The sequence below is a fragment of the Paralichthys olivaceus genome, chromosome 19 (assembly GCF_024713975.1).
Source record: "Paralichthys olivaceus isolate ysfri-2021 chromosome 19, ASM2471397v2, whole genome shotgun sequence".
Classification (NCBI taxonomy): Eukaryota; Metazoa; Chordata; class Actinopteri; order Pleuronectiformes; family Paralichthyidae; genus Paralichthys; species Paralichthys olivaceus.
Window position 1 is genome coordinate 10,821,347 of NC_091111.1, and position 4,774 is coordinate 10,826,120.

The window sequence follows — 4,774 nt, forward strand, 5'->3', positions numbered from 1 at the left end:
CTAAGTTGCTGCTCATGAAACTAGATTTCTCTTTCTGAAACACATTAATCACCTACATGTGTGTGCACGATGAATTAAATCCTTGCTGGAAAACTGGACTTCATGCACAATATACATCACATAAAGCATAATGCAGGAAGTAATTTCCAAATAAATAATATGATAAAAAAAAGAGTTAAAATGACTGTAAAACCTTCATTTTCAGGTAAAGATGAAAACAGTGCATTAAAAGTAAAAGTGAATCCTTGCAGCCACATCACCCAGATTACACCCCATATAAGAGGTCACCAACACGGTGCTCGCGGGCACCAGGTAGCCCCCAGGCCTGTTCTAAAAATAACACAACTCACCAGTGAGCTGGGTCGAAAATTTGATATGCGTTTCTAATTAAATGTAATTATTTACTTTTTATACTGTCAAATCTTTATTCTCATATTGAAGTTGACTATTGACTATGATTTGCTAGTGAAAATGGGATATTTTTCTTATGACATGTTATAGAAGTGATCATCTGAAAATTTAAACAATTGCTGAGATTAATAGAAATAAAGTGTTGAATATTGATATTATCTGATTCCCACCTTGTTAAGTCATTGTTGATAATTATTGTGAGAAATTATTAACATCATCAGTGTCTTCACAAAGACTTTATTCAATATATTCAAAGTTTCATTCCATATATTCAAAGTTTCATTCACTATATTCAAGGTTCACTCCATATATTCAAAGTTTCATTCAATATATTCAAAAGTTTAATTTCCTGAACGGCATGCCATACATTTATCGTTAATAATGATATATAACTAAAGGCAAACTGAGCAAATTTGTTTTTTCACAAGAGTGTATCAAACTGGTGGCCCTTCCTATGACTCAGTACCAATGAAGTAGATCTCAGTTTAAAAAAGGTTGGTGACCCCTGTCGTAGAAACTCGAGGATGCTACCAATGGATCGGGCATAGCCACATTAGTGGCGATGGAACCAACTTCCAAGTCTCTATGACTTTCAGAGAAAAAGTTATTCAAAAATATGTTGTAATTTTTTTTATAGATTTGGGGGTTTCACCATTTCGGAAGGTCGTAGAAGCTCAGGGATGGTCCCAATGGATCGGGCAGAGCCACATTAGTGGAGATGGAACCAACTTCCAAGTCTCTATGACCTTCAGAAAAAATGTTATGGAAGAATATCTTGATCTCCAATGGGTACTCATCCCTAACCCTAATCACAACGCTAACCCTAACCCTAATCACAACCCTAACCCTAACCCTAATTGCAACTCTAACCCATATTCACCATAGGATGAATAACTCCACGCTGCTTGCTCGAAACATGCTGAAATTCGGTGTGGTTGTGTGGCAGGCTACCCTTTATCAATCATGAAAAGCCCAAGTCTCTATGACTTTCAGAGAAAAAGGTATTCAAAAATATCTTGTAATGTTCTTTATAGATTTGGTGGTTTCACCATTTCCGAAGGTCGTAGAAGCTCGGGGATGGTCCCAATGGATCGGGCAGAGCCACATTAGTGGAGATGGAACCAACTTCCAAGTCTCTATGACCTTCAGAAAAAAAGTTATTGAACAATATCTTGAACTCCTATAGGTTTTCATCCCTAACCCTAACCCTAATCACAACCAAAAAATCAAACACTAATCACAACCCTAACCCTACCCCTTCCAAAGGTCGTAGAAGCTCGGGGGTGGTCCCAATGGATCGGGCATAGCCACATTAGTGGAGATGGAACCAACTTCCAAGTCTCTATGACCTACAGAAAAAAAGTTATTGAAGAATATCTTGAGCTCCAATGGGTATTCATCCCTAACCCTAACCCTAATAGCAACCCTAACCCTAACCCTAATCACAACCCTAACCCTAACCCTAATTGCAACCCTAACCCTAACCCTAATTGCAACCCTAACCCATATTAGGGATTAATTGGAATAACTCCACGCTGCTTGCTCGAAACGTGCTGAAATTCGGTGTGGTTGTGTGGCAGGCCATCCTTTATTAATCTTGAAATGCACAAGTCTCTAGGACTTTCAGAAGAAAAGTTATTCAAAAATATCTTGTACTTTTTTTTATAGATTTGGTGGTTCCACCATTCCCGAAGGTCGTAGAAGCTCGGGGATGGTCCCAATGGATCGGGCAGAGCCACATTAGTAGCGATGAAACAAACTTCCAAGTCTCTATGACCTTCAGAAAAAAAGTTATTGAACAATATCTTGAACTCCTATAGATTTTCATCCCTAACCCTAACCCTAATCACAACCAAAAAATCAAACACTAATCACAACCCTAACCCTACCCCTTCCAAAGGTCGTAGAAGCTCGGGGGTGGTACCAATGGATCGGGCATAGCCACATTAGTGGAGATGGAACCAACTTCCAAGTCTCTATGACCTACAGAAAAAAAGTTATTGAAGAATATCTTGAGCTCCAATGGGTATTCATCCCTAACCCTAACCCTAATAGCAACCCTAACCCTAACCCTAATCACAACCCTAACCCTAACCCTAATTGCAACCCTAACCCTAACCCATATTAGGGATTAATTGGAATAACTCTGCGCTGCTTGCTCGAAACGTGCTGAAATTCGGTGTGGTTGTGTGGCAGGCCACCCTTTATTAATCATGAAATGCACAAGTCTCTAGGACTTTCAGAAGAAAAGTTATTCAAAAATATCTTGTACTTTTTTTTTATAGATTTGGTGGTTCCACCATTTCCGAAGGTCGTAGAAGCTCGGGGATGGTCCCAATGGATCGGGCAGAGCCACATTAGTGGAGATGGAACCAACTTCCAAGTCTCTATGACCTTCAGAAAAAAAGTTATTGAACAATATCTTGAACTCCTATAGGTTTTCATCCCTAACCCTAACCCTAATCACAACCAAAAAATCAAACACTAATCACAACCCTAACCCTACCCCTTCCAAAGGTCGTAGAAGCTCGGGGGTGGTACCAATGGATCGGGCATAGCCACATTAGTGGAGATGGAACCAACTTCCAAGTCTCTATGACCTACAGAAAAAAAGTTATTGAAGAATATCTTGAGCTCCAATGGGTATTCATCCCTAACCCTAACCCTAATAGCAACCCTAACCCTAACCCTAATCACAACCCTAACCCTAACCCTAATTGCAACCCTAACCCTAACCCATATTAGGGATTAATTGGAATAACTCTGCGCTGCTTGCTCGAAACGTGCTGAAATTCGGTGTGATTGTGTGGCAGGCCACCCTTTATTAATCATGAAATGCACAAGTCTCTAGGACTTTCAGAAGAAAAGTTATTCAAAAATATCTTGTACTTTTTTTTATAGATTTGGTGGTTCCACCATTTCCGAAGGTCGTAGAAGCTCGGGGATGGTCCCAATGGATCGGGCAGAGCCACATTAGTGTAGATGGAACCAACTTCCAAGTCTCTATGACCTTCAGAAAAAAAGTTATTGAACAATATCTTGAACTCCTATAGGTTTTCATCCCTAACCCTAACCCTAATAGCAACCCTAACCCTAACCCTAATCACAACCCTAACCCTAACCCTAATTGCAACCCTAACCCTAACCCTAATTGCAACCCTAACCCATATTAGGGATTAATTGGAATAACTCCACGCTGCTTGCTCGAAACGTGCTGAAATTCGGTGTGGTTGTGTGGCAGGCCATCCTTTATTAATCATGAAATGCACAAGTCTCTAGGACTTTCAGAAGAAAAGTTATTCAAAAATATCTTGTACTTTTTTTTATAGATTTGGTGGTTCCACCATTCCCGAAGGTCGTAGAAACTCGGGGATGGTCCCAATGGATCGGGCAGAGCCACATTAGTAGCGATGAAACAAACTTCCAAGTCTCTATGACCTTCAGAAAAAAAGTTATTGAACAATATCTTGAACTCCTATAGGTTTTCATCCCTAACCCTAACCCTAATCACAACCAAAAAATCAAACACTAATCACAACCCTAACCCTACCCCTTCCAAAGGTCGTAGAAGCTCGGGGGTGGTACCAATGGATCGGGCATAGCCACATTAGTGGAGATGGAACCAACTTCCAAGTCTCTATGACCTACAGAAAAAAAGTTATTGAAGAATATCTTGAGCTCCAATGGGTATTCATCCCTAACCCTAACCCTAATAGCAACCGTAACCCTAACCCTAATCACAACCCTAACCCTAACCCTAATCACAACCCTAACCCTAACCCTAATCACAACCCTAACCCTAACCCTAATTGCAACCCTAACCCATATTAGGGATTAATTGGAATAACTCTGCGCTGCTTGCTCGAAACGTGCTGAAATTCGGTGTGGTTGTGTGGCAGGCCACCCTTTATTAATCATGAAATGCACAAGTCTCTAGGACTTTCAGAAGAAAAGTTATTCAAAAATATCTTGTACTTTTTTTTTATAGATTTGGTGGTTCCACCATTTCCGAAGGTCGTAGAAGCTCGGGGATGGTCCCAATGGATCGGGCAGAGCCACATTAGTGTAGATGGAACCAACTTCCAAGTCTCTATGACCTTCAGAAAAAAAGTTATTGAACAATATCTTGAACTCCTATAGGTTTTCATCCCTAACCCTAACCCTAATAGCAACCCTAACCCTAACCCTAATCACAACCCTAACCCTAACCCTAATTGCAACCCTAACCCTAACCCTAATTGCAACCCTAACCCATATTAGGGATTAATTGGAATAACTCCACGCTGCTTGCTCGAAACGTGCTGAAATTCGGTGTGGTTGTGTGGCAGGCCATCCTTTATTAATCATGAAATGCACAAGTCTC